The 15,531-nt window shown below is 58.8% G+C and overlaps 1 protein-coding gene across 5 annotated transcripts in view; it reads right to left on the bottom strand.

Annotated features, from left to right (window-relative positions):
* ELOVL1 (ELOVL fatty acid elongase 1) overlaps positions 1 to 15,302 on the bottom strand; it is a 33,428-nt gene extending 18,126 nt beyond the window's left edge. Inside the window, exons 1-2 of one of the 5 annotated variants that reach the window (XM_054037623.1) lie at positions 15,226 to 15,261; positions 4,798 to 4,872 (exon numbers count right to left, since the gene is read on the bottom strand). The gene's annotated coding sequence lies outside the window, so the exon portion shown is untranslated. Of the gene's footprint in view, positions 1 to 4,797; positions 4,873 to 6,919; positions 6,939 to 7,084; positions 7,168 to 15,225 lie in introns of those variants that run through there. The other 4 variants (XM_054037622.1, XM_054037624.1, XM_054037625.1 and 1 more) reach the window with 4 other exon arrangements.
* Between the last annotated feature and the right edge of the window lie 229 nt (positions 15,303 to 15,531).

The following is a 15,531-nucleotide window of genomic DNA, read 5'->3' as shown; positions in this document are numbered from 1 at the left end:
AGTGTATCAGTAAGGAACAGCTGCACTCATGCCATCTGAACACAGCCTGCACGAGCAGCAGAGCGCCACAGGTAAAGGGAGCAGCACTGAGAGAGGCTTGGGCAGAACGTCTGGAGCAGGAAGGGATGAGATCAGCGATATCCGAGCAAGAGCTCTTCCTGCCCTGAGCTGCCTGCAGCCTATGGGGAGTGTGGAAACTCCACAACCATGCTAGTAATCAACAACAATTGTGTGGGCAGGAGATTAGACCGCACAGCCACAGGCAGCCCAGCCCAAGGAGGATTAAGGAGGTGGAACCCAGCAGATCTAGACAAATATCTAAAGAGTGGAGAGGTCAAGGCAGAGCAGAACTAGCTGGGGCAAAAGTGGAGGAACAGTGTTACAACAAGGAAGGGAAGAGTGCAGTTAAGTCCCAAGGGGAACAGCTTCCTGACAGGCACATGGGTTAGGCTGACAGCCTTCCAGAGGCAGAGCCAGAGCCAGAGGTCCCATTCCCTGGGCCAAAGCCCCAGAGGAGCCCACTACTGGGTGAGAGCAGACAGGGCTTCACCAGCACCCACCTCGGTTATTTGAAACACACAAGAGTGCAAATTCCATGCTGCAAGGCTTCAATTTGATTGCTAGGACAGGCCCTGTAGTTAGCAGTTACTACTCCACTCTCTTGCCCTGGCTAGGCCTTGGCTGCAGCATCACACAGACAGGGACTGAACAGAGAGCTTGGAGAAGGGCACAGGCACACTAAAGGGTTTGGAAAGCAAGAACCAGGAGAAAGACTTCGAGGGCTCTGATGACTGAAACCCTACCCTGGCTACCCAAGAGATGCAAGCACAATCTCCCCCGAGAGCTACCACCCAGCAGAATGCGGTTATCAGCCAACAAAGGGAGCATGGAGTGGGGGAGAGAAAGAAAGTTTACCTAGGAGCCAGAACTAGGCTATGGAATGCACTTCTGCAACATCCGAGACCCCAGGCCCCACACCCTGCTCTGAGAGGTCACTTCCCCTCAGCCAGTGTCTCCCTCCCCCACAACTATGTAGGGCAAAGGATAATTGGTGTTAACACTCAGGAGGGGCTCCAATCCTGTGGGGAAATCACATGTCCCAATAAACCCAAGGCACTGAGCAACTTCATCCAGGCTCCCCAGCCCCACCTCAACAACGGACAGACTGACAGCTCAAGGCCACAGAGGCACAGCTGGGATCAGCACCCAGGCTGACCCTGTGCAACAGGGACAGGAAAGGCCTGTCCTCCCTGCAGCCCACTCTTCCCATTGATCACTAGAGAAAAGCATAATCCAGAGGAACCTTTCGATTTTATGCCCATGGGGATGCACCAATCAGCCCAGAGCCTGACTGCAGATTCCCAGGGGCCCCAGGCAGAGCCTGGGAGACTCCGGCTGGCCTTCATATCACAGGCTGGGATGAGATAAACCATCCCAGCTGTCCTATAGTCAACAACCAGGACCATGGACTAAGTGATGCTATAAGGCCACAAGGAGCGAGCTAGCTGACCATACCTGGCATCAAAGCAAGGTAGTTTTCTACAGCAGGCTCTCAGGTTTCACTCCCAATAAACAGCTGCCCACCCTGATCCATTCTGGGGGTTACCAGAGTGAATTTACCCCCATAATGATCCCTTCACAGGGCACAGGATAGGAAATGAAGAACCCATGAGATCCTGTCCCCAGGCATGTCCACAAACTCTCTAGCCCCCGCTCCACCACTGGAGCTAGAGAATGCTCCAAAAAGGCAGGAGAGTATAGCATCCAAACTGGATACTGATGTTATCAGAAAGCGACAGCTTCCTCAGCCTTCTGGACCAGCAGCAATGACTGCATTCCCAGAGCCTAGCATCTCTGCTATTCCCGGCATGGAGAAGTTCTTGTTCTTAGGGACTCGCTCCTTTCCAGAGGCATCTCAACTTGCTCCACCCATCTGACAGGAAAGGGCAAGACATTCCAGCCAGAGAGCTCCCTCTGCCCCAACAGCTGTGCAGTGGCAGAGCACAGGCAGGCCACCATCTAATCCAATATGTGGAGGTTTCTTCCAGAGCCTCTCTGAGGGTTTATGCTCCTCTTGGCCTTGCAGCACTCAGGAAGAGCAGAGCACAGAACACCATTCATCCCTCCCCATCTCTGCAGGAGGATCAGTGCCTATACCTGCCCTGCTCAGTCTGTATGCAAGCCAGGTACAGAGAGAGAACACTCTCTCCCTGCTATTACTCTGTGGGGCAAATAGGAGGTTCTCCTGAATCCAGACCAACATGGGGGGAGAAGGCAATGCAATCTGAAAGAGACCCTGGGCCTCTTCCCAACTCTCACAGCACCAGGAAGACAGACTCAGCATGGCTCAGAGATTCAGGAAGCACTGGGCTTCCTACCCACTCCCCCACAAACAAACAAGTTGTCCTACCTGCTCTGGAGTGAGTGGGGAATTGGGTCTTGGTCCCCCAGGGCAGAGAGTTGTGTGGGAGGAAGCACATCTAATTCCCATACCTAGAGGCATTACTTCTCCCTTCATCCCCCCTGAAACTGCACAGATCAGAACCCAGCAGAGGCCTGGCTTCTGCGTGGCAGGGCCTGGCAGCTCCACACCTGTGGTGTGGTAGAGAGAGGAGCATGCAGCACTTAGAGCCAGCATGTTACTCTGAAGGCTGGGCACTGTCACTGGAACAAAGAATCGCAGGTTGACCGGTAGGCACTAACCTCTAAGCCAGGGGAAGTCAATGGGGGACTGTGGGCCAAATCCAGATGCTTTTGAGTGGACCCCAAAATCTTATTTACTTATTATCATCATGATAGGGGGGAGGGGAGAGCAGAATGATTTTTCTCCTCTGGAGTCAAGACCTTGACTATATGTTGACCAAGAAATTTGGACCTTGACAAAAAATAGCCCACCCCTGCTCTAGGGGCGTGTCTACAGTGCAGCAGGCAGCAAGCCTCCCCGCACAGGGAGACAGACTCACGCTAGCATGCCAAGAATGGCTGTACAGACACTGCGCCTTGGGAAGAGCTTCACTACAAATTTATGTTGACCTAACGCCATTGCCCAGGGAGTAGGAAAAAAGCGTTCCCCTGAGAGACATAGCTAAGCCAATCTAAGCCTCAGTGTAGACACCGCTAGGTCAATTTTTCTTCATCAACCTAGCTACCAGCTCCCGGAGAAGTGGATTTACTGCAGAGACAGAGAACCCCTTCCGTTACTGTAGTAAGTGTCTACACTGCAGTACTGCAGCGTTTCCAGTATAGACACTCCCATAGGTTAGCACCCGAGCTAAAGACCATACAACCGCCCAGGCTTGAGCTCGGATGGCTAGCCTGACTCGCTGCCAGAGCCACAATGTTCACACAGCTATTTTTAGCATGCTAGCTTGAGCCCCTCTAGCACCCGTCTGCCTACCCATGCTCATGAGAGTGTCCAGCAGTGTCACTCAAGCCCCATACCACTAGGCAGGCTGTTTGATTCAGGGAGCCCTCTATCCCTGGGAAGCTGTTTAGCAAGTCTGGCTGGAAGGTCAGCCCAGCCTGGAATCTGCCCTGCCCACATTCTGCAAGGTGGGAAGAGAGCCCAGCCCAGAGCCTGTAACCCACAGCAGCAGGATACATGCCTGCCATTCACACAATGCTTGTTGCCTTTCAGGCCTGGGGCAGAGACCTTCCCAAGGAGACTCTCCTCAGCTCCTTGACAGGAGGAGTTCCCTCACTATCAGCCCAGTCTGCTTATCACCCCTGCTGCCACTTGCCTCTCTCATTTCACCCCTCTCCACCACAGCCACTTCTTCACCAGGCTCGTGCCTCCAGCATCTCTGAATTCTCCCATTTCCCTAGTTACTAAGGTACCCAAAACAAAGCAAGTCATCCCAGGGGCAGCTGCACAGAGCATTCCAGAGAGACTGCCACTCCTGTTGCAGCAGGCGTAAGCCCAGGTGCACACACAAGAACTGCCCACCATCTCCACAATGCCTCCGTGTATAGCCCCACTTCACCCACCACACATGCCGACCGCATCCCTAAGGAAAGGCTCTAAAGAAAGGCAACCGCATGCAGAGGGGGAAGAAGCGGGACGGTAAGCTGCTGAGTCACCCCCAGTCCCACCCAGGAGTGGGGGCTGACAGCTACTGAATTATATGGTCCAGGAGATTAGAAATTCCTCTGCCCCCTCCCTACACAAGCGGCAGCACAGATCCCCTGTGCATGATAACGCCACAAGCCTCACGTGAGTCTGGCACTGGCCTCCCAGTGCTAGTGCTGCACAGTCCCAAGAGCCTCCTTCCCACAGATGTTCCAGAGAGAGACCCATACACAGGCCATGCACCTACGCGAGCTGGATCTCATGAAAGCCAATGTTTTATTACAGGCAGCGCACAAGGCCTGGCACTGCCATCCAGCACGGGGAGGGGAGGGGAGGAGGAATCTCTCAATGGGACATTGATGCAGTGGCCTGGAATGGAGAAGGAGCTCTCGTGCTACAAAGCAGTCAGCCAATCACAAGAGTCAGATTGCCTTTGCCCTGCAATGCAGAGGTCTGAGCATGGCAACTGCTGCAGGCTCAGCTGCAAAGGGAGAGCATGCTGCCCTGCAGCAAGAGGTGGGCACTGTCACATGTGACTGTTCCCAACTGAAGATCCAATCTTCTGTGCTCCCAAACAACTCCCCTCAGCCACCTATCAACCTGGGCCAGGGGTCTTATTTATACAACACATGCAGCTTTCCTCCGGCTTTGGCTTCTGAGTGCAGGAGGCATGAATTTGAAACCAAGAGGAGAGGGGCGATGCTGATGCAGCCCCAGATGAATTTTACCTTTTCTCCAATCAAAGATGCCTCTCTCAGGAACGGGCCCCTGAATTCTTCTCCGGGTCACAGATGTGTTGCTAGCTGTAATGAAACAGGAACTCCCTTAGAACTGAGGCACCCACTGAGGGAGGGGAAAGCAGTAGCAACTGTTGGGGTCCAGCATAGAGCTGCGGTGGCCCTAGGGAAAAGCTTCAGTAGCCCAGGTGAGAGATGATGCAGGCAGAGCGAGGTGCTCAGAAGGGGTAGAGCCATCAGGTTTGTGACAAGGCTGCCAAGGTAGGCCAGGTATATGAGATGGGAGCCTCGAGTAAAGTTCAGAGTGGAGGATTGGGAGTAGCAGAGACAAGCAAGGGTGTGAATGCTGAGGAAAAACAAGATGGCACTGGGTTCCTTTGCCTTGGAGAGATCAGAGGGCAAACCTGAACAGGAATCTGTGCCACCCATTTGACATTTACAGCTCCTATTGTTGGAGCACCTCGGCTGAGGCAAGCACGTGGGGCAGGGTGTGTGCCTGGAGACTGAAATGACACTAGCTCATGCCCGGGACATACACGTTTTCACCCTATACGCTGGAATCACATAAGGCTGCACCTGGTATGGGGCACTGGACAGAACTCAACCTGCAGCTGGGGTAGGTGGTGAAGCTTTCTGCACAAGGGGAACATGTATGTGCAGTCCCTGCACCAAGTGGGAGCACACAATTGAGTCAGGCCAGCTTAGTCCCACAGCCAGAGGTAAAGAGCCACCCCTCCATCAACATATTGCCACTATCTAGGAAACCCACCACAGCAATATCGTCTCCCTAGCTTAGCCAGCTGCCAGAGGCCAACAGGCTTCCTTCCAAAGCCAGCCAGAACCCCTTTCTGCCGGGACTCAGGATCAACCCTGCTGACCTCCAACCCTAACCCCCCAGGCGTGGCCAATGCCTACTCCATGCAGCCCCCCTACCCCGTCTGGGGCTCACCCCGCTGACCTCCAACCCTAACCCCTCAGGCGTGGCCAATGCCTACTCCACGCAGCTCCCCTACCCCGTCTGGTGGCTCACCCCGCTGACCTCCAACCCTAACCCCTCAGGCGTGGCCAATGCCTACTCCATGCAGCCCCCCTACCCCGTCTGGCGGCTCACCCCGCTGACCTCCAACCCTAACCCCCCAGGCGTGGCCAATGCCTACTCCATGCAGCCCCCCTACCCCGTCTGGCGGCTCACCCCGCTGACCTCCAATCCTAACCCCCCAGGCGTGGCCAATGTCTACTCCATGCAGCCCCCCTACCCCGTCTGGGGCTCACCCCGCTGACCTCCAACCCTAACCCCTCAGGCGTGGCCAATGCCTACTCCATGCAGCCCCCCTACCCCGTCTGGCGGCTCACCCCGCTGACCTCCAACCCTAACCCCCCAGGCGTGGCCAATGCCTACTCCATGCAGCCCCCCTACCCCGTCTGGCGGCTCACCCCGCTGACCAACAACCCTAACCCCCCAGGCGTGGCCAATGCCTACTCCATGCAGCCCCCCTACCCCGTCTGGCGGCTCACCCCGCTGACCAACAACCCTAACCCCCCAGGCGTGGCCAATGCCTACTCCATGCAGCCCCCCTACCCCGTCTGGGGCTCACCCCGCTGACCTCCAACCCTAACCCCCCAGGCGTGGCCAATGCCTACTCCATACAGCCCCCCTACCCCGTCTGGGGCTCACCCCGCTGACCTCCAACCCTAACCCCCCAGGCGTGGCCAATGCCTACTCCATGCAGCCCCCCTACCCCGTCTGGGGCTCACCCCGCACTCCCACTCCCACTCCCGGCCAGGGCCATTCCGCCGTTCTTCGCCAGGCTGCGCTCGCCGGCGAGTCCCGGCCACACCAGCGCTGGGCCGTCGGCCCCGCACTCCCCCGGGCGGGCACTCCCGGGTCACCCCGCACCGGCTGTGGGGCAGCGGGCCCGAGCCCGAGCCCGGCTCTGCAGACACCCAGGGAAGCGCAGAGCCCGGCCGCGGCGCCAGCCCCCGGACCAAGCCCCGGGGACCAGCCGGCTCGCTTCCCTCCCGCCCCGGCCGCGCTCAGAGCCAGGGCACCGGCGGGACGGACCGGCCCGGACCCGGCCCGGACCCAGCGGCCGCGGGGCCATGAGACACCCACCCCGGGCTCTGGCGGGGCCCCGCGGCCCGGCCCGGCACACACCGACCCGGCCCAGGCCCCGGCCCCGGCCCCGCATCGGCCCCTGCCCGAGCGCGGGGCCCGGCGCGATCCGCCCTACGCGGCCCCAGAGCCCCGGGCCTCAGACCCCCGCCCGGCCCCACTCACCGGGCCGCGGAGCGCTCGCCGGCCTGCCCCGCCCTGCCCTGCCTCCCCGCCGGCAGCAGTGAGCGAGCGAGCGGGCGGGCGGGCGGCGCCCCGGGCCCCGCCACGGGAGCGGGCAGCCCGGCCAATCACAGCGGCGGGCCCGCCCCGGGCGCAGAGGGAGGCGGGGAGGGGGCAGAGCTGGGGGAGGGGGGCGAGAACAGGCTGTCGGGGGGAGGGGGCAGGGGACAGTCAGGGAGGGGCAGGGCAGGGAGGGGCAGGGGAGGGGGCTGTGAGAGGGGAGGGGGACGGGGAGAAGGCTGTGAGGGTGGAGGAGGGGGCTCTGAGGGGGCAGGGGGTTGTGAGAGAGGAGGGGGCTGTGAGGGCAGAGGAGGGGCAGGGGGCTGTCAGGGAGGGGGCAGGGGGAGAGGGGGCTCTGAGGGGGCTGGGCTGTGAGGGCAGGGGGCAGAGGGCTGTCAGGGAGGAGGCAGGGGAGAGGGCTGTGAGAGGGGAGGGGGTTCTGAGGGGGCACGGAGGGGCAGGGCTGTGAGGGGGCAGAGGGCTGTCAGGGAGGGGGCAGGGGGAGAGGGGGCTCTGAGGGGGCTGGGCTGTGAGGGCAGGGGGCAGAGGGCTGTCAGGGAGGGGGCAGAGGGAGAGGGGGCTCTGAGGGGGCTGGGCAGGGGGCAGAGGGCTGTCAGGGAGGAGGCGGGGGAGGGCTGTGAGAGGGGAGGGGGTTCTGAGGGGGCACGGAGGGGCAGGGCTGTGAGGGGGCAGAGGGCTGTCAGGGAGGGGGCAGGGGGAGAGGGGGCTCTGAGGGGGCTGGGCTGTGAGGGCAGGGGGCTGTCAGGGAGGAGGTGGGGGAGAGGGCTGTGAGAGGGGAGGGGGTTCTGAGGGGGCACAGCTGTGAGGGCAGAGGAGGGGCAGGGCTGTGAGGGGGCAGAGGGCTGTCAGGGAGGGGGCAGGGGGAGAGGGAGCTCTGAGGGGGCAGGGCTGTGAGGGGAGGGGGACGGGGAGAGGGGGCTCTGAGGGGGCAGGGCTGTGAGGGGAGGGGGACGGGGAGAGGGCTGTGAGGGTGGAGGAGGGGGTTCTGAGGGGGCAGGGCTGTGAGGGCAGAAGAGGGGCAGGGGGCTGTCAGGGAGGAGGCAGGGGGAGGAGAAGGCTGTGAGGGGGCAGGATGCAGCAGGTGGGCAGGGGCTGGGAGCCTCCCCCAGCTCAGGTGGAGGAGGGCCCTGTGGGAAGAGGCACAGCTGCCTTCCCATCCTCCATGCAGCACAGGCCACTTCTGCCCCCTCCTTGGGTTGTGGCTTCTGTTGCTGTCACCCTCATGCACTGGCTTATGGGGCAGGACCCTCCTTCCCAGTAGTCCGTTATTCCCAGGGGTCCTGGCAGGCCACAGGACTGAGCTCTCTAGGGAGGCTTCAGGTCACATCCTGGCTCTTGCACTCTATATATCAAAATGTGTATTGTGCCCTGCCCCCATCTACCAGATTTGCTGAGGGGGAAGTGCCAGCTTTTATAAGCCCCCCTCCCCATGGCTACCAACACACCCAAGACTCATGGGGTTGAGAGGGTTTCAAGTGGAACTGGCTTCTCACACAGGGACAACTTTCCAGATAACAAGGGGCCGCTAGTGCTGCTTGCTGGAGGGTGCATGCTCAGTCCCAGGAGGGTAGCATAAATATTTAATTCTCAGGGCACCACCTCTAAGCTAATCTGAAAGATCTTCTCAGACCAAACACTCCCCATCCTCCGTTCTGTCTCACATATCATCCCATGATATTGCATCATTATGATGCACTGTTGCCAAAGTCAGTTAAGAGCCACAAACTCCACAATCAACAGAGCAAAATTACAGTTCAAATCAGAGATGGGGGAATACAAAGGTTCAGAGTCCAGACATATCCACAAAGGATGCTTGCATGACTCTATGGAGGCTTCTAACGCTTCCTGTGACCCTCCCTTTGTTGGGTCTTGATTTCCACTCCTTGTCTCCTCAGCAGCACCAGATACTACAATGACTGGAGCCAAATTGATTACTTAAATTAGAAAGAGAGCCTCTTAGAGGGATGGGAAAGTTTAGGCACTGCCAAGACAATATTGAATGGGAAGTAGAAACTTTGAAAGCAGAGACCTCGAGTGTGACATGGTAACAAAACCAAATTGACCCCGATGCCCCAGTGTGGTACTAGGAGGTGCAATGCTGCAGGAGTAGGATGGGGACTCATCAGCGCATTGTCTAGACAAATATTTAGAAGCGTGATGCTAGCCAACATTACAAACGCCAACCAGGACAGCACATGTTACAGGCAGTGTGCCATGCCTACACTAGTCCTGAGCACTGGTTGGTAACATGCATACATCACACTTTTAAATCCTCATCTAGAGAAGGCCTCAATGAGTCCAGATCCTAGTGTCTTGGCCTTGGGCTCCTGAAACTGCCATCTTTCCTGTGATACTTCAAGAGCTTTATTTAGTCAGATTTTTTTGAGGCCAGAGGGAACCATTAGTTCATCTGTGCAATTTGGCACCTGTTGACTCAGGCTGCAGGACTCTTTAATTGGGCTGTAGACACTGGCTCAGGCTCCAGCCTGATCTCTGGAACCCTCTCACCTCACGTGGTCCTAGTACCCAGGCTCCAGCCTAAGCCTGGAAACCTACACTGCAATTAAACAGCCCCACAGCCCGAGTCAGCTGGCATGGCCCAGCTGTGGGTTTTAATTGCAGTGTAGACATACCACTAGTCTGATCTCCTGTCTATCACTGGCCAGACAATTTTATTCATTTACCCCGCTATTGTGACCAATATTTTGTGCTTGACTAAAGCACCTCTTCCAGAAAGGCCTCCACTTCCTTGGGAGTTTGTTCTAGTAGTAGGTCACCCTCAGTGGGAAATATTTGTGCCTAATTTCTAATTTGATGGTCTGGCTTCAGCTTCCAGCCATTGATCCTCATGTGCCTTTCTCCATTAGATTAGAGCCTTTTAGTACCTGCTGTTTTCTTCCTATGAAGGTACTTACATGCTAATCAAGTCACCTCTTGATTCTTTTTAATAAACAAACTAAACTGATTGGAGTTCTTTAAGACTCTCTCACTTTTAAGGCATTTTCTCCAGCCCTCCAATCCCTTGTGTGGCTCTTCTCTGCACCCTCTCCAATTTTTCAACATTGTTTTTATAGAAACAGCTTGGAATGGGATCTAGGTGCTTTTGTCAAATATTTAAAAATGATAAATCTAAATTTAATCTCAACCCCCATAGCAAGAGATTGCCAGACAAGAAAAACAGAAGTGGCACCTCCCCACACCCTCTCCAAAGGGCCTAGGATGATGGATGGTCTTTACAGGACACACTAAAATGAACAGAACTGGGATATGGGGGAGAGGGGATGAATTCCAGGGCAGAAGGGCCCTCAGAGAATACTGACTCCAGCATCCTCCATTTAAAACAGAGGCAGTTCAGCTTGAGCCTCTACACAGACCTAGCCTTCGTGTTCACAAGTGTCTAGGTCTATGCCACAGACCTTACAGCAGCACAACTACACCCTACAATGGCACAGCTGCAGCAGTCTCCGGCGTAGCCGCTCTACGCCGGCGGGAGAGAGCGCTCTCCTGCCAGCATAATTAAACCACCCCCCAACGAGCGGCAGTAGCTATGTCGGCAGGAGAGCGTCTCCCACTGACATAGCACTGTGCACACCAGCGCCTTTGTCAGTGACACTTATGTCAGTCAGGGGTGTGATTTTTTTTCCACACCCCGAGCAACATAAGTTATACCAACAAAAGTGCTAGTGTAGACAGCCTTAGAATCCTATAATACCTTTCACAAGTGCAGGGATGTTTGCTACAGGATCTCAGACATCTCCCAGTGTGAGGTCCTCCACCTTCCTGCAGGTTAACTGGGACACCATCCTCGCCTTCCTGCCCTGAACTCTCTGCAGAGCCCTGAGTTTGGCAAGGGGAGGGATTCCCATGCTGTGCAGAGTGGTATGGACTGCAAGTGTAAGGTGTTAGTGTTATTACAGGGGAAGAGATGGTCTCAGATGTTACAAGCCCCTGCTCCCAAACTGCAGCAGTACTTGGAAGTGGGGGGATGGGGGGGAGCACTAGCTTAGCTCCCCAGAGAGTCACACTCTGAGGGTACACTAAGAATCTTTGCATCTTTTTCCTCTGTCCAGTTGCTCCTCACCTCACATCTCAGCTACCCACCCCAATCAAAACACTGCTGCCAAAAAATCAGTTTCCAGGTACATCACTTCAATGTGTCACAATTCTGTCTTCCCCCTCCCACTCCCTCTATAAGTTCCTCCACTGGCTTCCACTTCCAGTAGTTGGTGTTGGTCCTGCCTTGAGCAGGGGGTTGGACTAGATGACCTCCTGAGGTCTCCTCCAACCCTAATATTCTAGGATTCCTTATTTCCTCAGACAAAAGCATCTCATCCTCACCTTTAACACGCCTCATGACGTATCTCTGCCCCACTTATTGCATCTATCATCTTATTGCATCATTGCCTCCTGCCTCTGCTCTAAAAAGGTCCATCCTTCACAATCTCACGGAAGCATATCCCTCCTCACTTTTTCACAGCTGCCCCGTCACTGGCACAAACTCTGTAGAATCATCACCTTATCCCACCCAGAGTCATCGGTGTCAAGAGGCCTCCAGGGCCTGTCAGCTGATAGCAGGTACTTGTTGCAGCAGGCACACAGCTAATTTATGCATCAATTTGCTCTGATTATTGGTCCCATTTCTTCCCACACAACCACCCACTTGACTCCACTTGTGGTGACTTGTCATTAACCTAGGCCTGGTCTACACTTAAAATGTAAATTGACTAGCTACGGTGCTAAGGGTGCACCCCAGCCATGCTGACCTAACCCCAGGGGGAAGCTGCTGCTGATGGAAGAACACTTCTGTTGACCCAGCTCCCGCCACTCAGGCAGGTGCAACTCCTACAGTGAGAGGAAAAACCCCTTTTGTCACTGCAGGCTATGCCTACACTGCAGGCTTCTGGCGACATAGCTACAGTGCCATAGCTGTGCTGCTATAGTCCCCATGGTGTAGACATGGCCCAAGAGCAAGGATACTCAGACCTCAGTAGTCCAGGAGCCAGATTAGCGATCAACATTACCTAAAAGAGCCACAATGGTGTGAATTCATTTCCCTCCCTTTGCTATAGTACCATCTAGTCATGCTGAAGCAATATGACAGGGGAGTATATACATATATATTCTCACAGCAAAGTGACTGACCAAATGTCATTGTATCAACTACAGTTCACTAACAACATAGTAAAAGCATCCTGATTGGTGAATAATTAAATCACACTGTTTCGATATCATGTGCTGCAAAGAGCCACGGGAGATGCATCAGAGAGCTACTTGGGGATCACAAGCCTCAGTCTGAGTATTGCTGGGCAGGGGTTATCACACCTGAAACCTCTCTCCAAGGAGCACAGGCCTGGCCCTGGGAAAGTTTTGCAAGTTAGAGAAAGGGCTTCCTCCAGGCAATGGGTAAAGTTGATGCCAACTCAAGATTGGAGGGCTTTCAAAAAGCCAGGCCGGAGCCCAAAGCAGAGCTATAGGCTTGATGCAGGAATCGGTAGGTGGGATTCTCTGGCCCATGTTATGCAGGAGGTCAGAGCTGACGATCGTAGCAGACCCTGTGAAGTTGGCTGAATCAATTTGAGTCTTTGAAGCTCTTCTCTGGCCAATTCCAAGCCCTGCTGACGCAGACCACTACACTATTACTGCCAACCACAGGGGCACAATGTGCAGTGCTGGGGGGAAATGGACCAGATTCACATCCCCTTCCCCAGCAAGCGACGGGGGCAGCATATCAGCCAGAAGGAGCCACCCTGCTCTTCCCCAAAAAGCTCAGCACAAGGGCTTCCAGCAAGAGATCAGGGCTGGGAATCAGATCCCCAGCTATGCTCCTGCATAGCAGTGCTCAGCCTCCTCTCCCACCATGGCAGTGCAGAGAGTACCCGCCCCACACAGCCCTGCAACCCCCTCACTGCCCTGCTGGGGACCAGCCCTGCAACCCCCATCTAGGGTGACCAGATGTCCCAATTTTACAGGGACAGTCCCGATATTTGGGGACTTGTCTTATATAGGCTCCTATTACCCCCACACCGTCCCGATTTTTCACATTTGCTGTCTGGTCACCCTTCCCCCCCATGTAATGAAAAGAGCCCTGCCGGGCACTGGTCCTGCGCTCCCCTTCCCCGCCCAGGTAATGCAGAGAGCCCTGCTGGGCACTGGTCCTGCGCCTTCCCTGCCCTTCACCCCCCAGATAACACAGATCCCTGCCAGGCATTAGCCCTGTGCCCCCTTTCACCCCCCAGGTAACGCAGAGATCCCTGCCGGGCACTGGCCCTGTGCCCCCCGCGCCCCCCAGGTAACGCAGAGATCCCTGCCGGGCACCGCGCCCCCCAGGTAACGCAGAGATCCCTGCCGGGCACCGCGCCCCCCAGGTAACGCAGAGATCCCTGCCGGGCACCGCGCCCCCCAGGTAACGCAGAGATCCCTGCCGGGCACCGCGCCCCCCAGGTAACGCAGAGATCCCTGCCGGGCACCGCGCCCCCCAGGTAACGCAGAGATCCCTGCCGGGCACCGCGCCCCCCAGGTAACGCAGAGATCCCTGCCGGGCACCGCGCCCCCCAGGTAACGCAGAGATCCCTGCCGGGCACCGCGCCCCCCAGGTAACGCAGAGATCCCTGCCGGGCACCGCGCCCCCCAGGTAACGCAGAGATCCCTGCCGGGCACCGCGCCCCCCAGGTAACGCAGAGATCCCTGCCGGGCACCGCGCCCCCCAGGTAACGCAGAGATCCCTGCCGGGCACCGCGCCCCCCAGGTAACGCAGAGATCCCTGCCGGGCACCGCGCCCCCCAGGTAACGCAGAGATCCCTGCCGGGCACCGCGCCCCCCAGGTAACGCAGAGATCCCTGCCGGGCACCGCGCCCCCCAGGTAACGCAGAGATCCCTGCCGGGCACCGCGCCCCCCAGGTAACGCAGAGATCCCTGCCGGGCACCGCGCCCCCCAGGTAACGCAGAGATCCCTGCCGGGCACCGCGCCCCCCAGGTAACGCAGAGATCCCTGCCGGGCACCGCGCCCCCCAGGTAACGCAGAGATCCCTGCCGGGCACCGCGCCCCCCAGGTAACGCAGAGATCCCTGCCGGGCACCGCGCCCCCCAGGTAACGCAGAGATCCCTGCCGGGCACCGCGCCCCCCAGGTAACGCAGAGATCCCTGCCGGGCACCGCGCCCCCCAGGTAACGCAGAGATCCCTGCCGGGCACCGCGCCCCCCAGGTAACGCAGAGATCCCTGCCGGGCACCGCGCCCCCCAGGTAACGCAGAGATCCCTGCCGGGCACCGCGCCCCCCAGGTAACGCAGAGATCCCTGCCGGGCACCGCGCCCCCCAGGTAACGCAGAGATCCCTGCCGGGCACCGCGCCCCCCAGGTAACGCAGAGATCCCTGCCGGGCACCGCGCCCCCCAGGTAACGCAGAGATCCCTGCCGGGCACCGCGCCCCCCAGGTAACGCAGAGATCCCTGCCGGGCACCGCGCCCCCCAGGTAACGCAGAGATCCCTGCCGGGCACCGCGCCCCCCAGGTAACGCAGAGATCCCTGCCGGGCACCGCGCCCCCCAGGTAACGCAGAGATCCCTGCCGGGCACCGCGCCCCCCAGGTAACGCAGAGATCCCTGCCGGGCACCGCGCCCCCCAGGTAACGCAGAGATCCCTGCCGGGCACCGCGCCCCCCAGGTAACGCAGAGATCCCTGCCGGGCACCGCGCCCCCCAGGTAACGCAGAGATCCCTGCCGGGCACCGCGCCCCCCAGGTAACGCAGAGATCCCTGCCGGGCACCGCGCCCCCCAGGTAACGCAGAGATCCCTGCCGGGCACCGCGCCCCCCAGGTAACGCAGAGATCCCTGCCGGGCACCGCGCCCCCCAGGTAACGCAGAGATCCCTGCCGGGCACCGCGCCCCCCAGGTAACGCAGAGATCCCTGCCGGGCACCGCGCCCCCCAGGTAACGCAGAGATCCCTGCCGGGCACCGCGCCCCCCAGGTAACGCAGATCCCTGCCGGGCACCGGCCCTGCCCCCCGGAGCCATGTCGGAGGCCGGGCCCGGCGCGCCCCGCAGCAGGACGGACTCCCTCCCTCACTCACCCACTGGCGCTGCCGGCAGCTCGCGGCGCTTCCTGCCCTGGCGACTCGGCCGGCTCGCGCTGTCACCCCAGCGCTAAAGGGGGCCGCCCCCGGCGCTCGGCGGCCGCTGATTGGCCCGGCCGGGCCCGGCGGCCCCTCCCGGCAGGGCGGGGCGGGGCGGGGGAAGCCGCCCGTCACCGCCCCCTCCCGGCGCGCGCGCGCGCGCGCGCGGCCCCGGCCCCGGCCCGCCTGGAGGTTCCGCTCGCGCGGGCGGCGCCGCCTCTGCGTGCGCGGGCTGGGCCCGGGAGCGCCGCCCTCGCGTCGGAG

Source organism: Malaclemys terrapin, chromosome 8, assembly GCF_027887155.1.
Source record: "Malaclemys terrapin pileata isolate rMalTer1 chromosome 8, rMalTer1.hap1, whole genome shotgun sequence".
In the NCBI taxonomy this organism is placed as follows: Eukaryota; Metazoa; Chordata; order Testudines; family Emydidae; genus Malaclemys; species Malaclemys terrapin.
The sequence above is the reverse complement of the archived record's forward strand: the minus strand, read 5'-3'. Positions and strand labels throughout refer to the sequence as shown.